Here is a 463-nt window from a genome sequence, read left to right as displayed (position 1 = left end):
AAGAAAGGGGCCGTGCCTTATGAAAGACTTCTTGAAAGCCTGTGTTTTTTGAGCTGTTGTGGACCACATGGGCGTTGGTGACGATTAGGGCAGTCGAGGCGTAGGATAAACAGGCGGCGCCCTCTGCTCCTCTGCGTGGGCAGTTTGTGGCGTGATGTCTCTGGGGATTCCTGAAGATTCACGCGGGGGGAAGGGGGGTGCTTTCATACGTGACTGCTCTGAAGCCCCGTTTGATCCAAATGTCACGTCGCGTTCCCAGCAGGTTTTGCAAACATAAAACGAATTTGTTGCTGCGCTTGAACTGGTCTGTGTGAGCGACGGCAATGTGGCGCTTTGCTTCTTGCAAGTCTTGGAGAGAAGGCTGCGGCAAGAGATAATATATACTCGTCGACATATTCGTAAATTCTCACTAAACATATATACATATATAGCCCTATATCTCTGGACCTCTATTTATTTATAT

Source organism: Penaeus monodon, chromosome 21 (genome assembly GCF_015228065.2).
Source record: "Penaeus monodon isolate SGIC_2016 chromosome 21, NSTDA_Pmon_1, whole genome shotgun sequence".
NCBI classification, from domain to species: Eukaryota; Metazoa; Arthropoda; class Malacostraca; order Decapoda; family Penaeidae; genus Penaeus; species Penaeus monodon.
Note: the sequence above shows the minus strand (reverse complement) of the source record.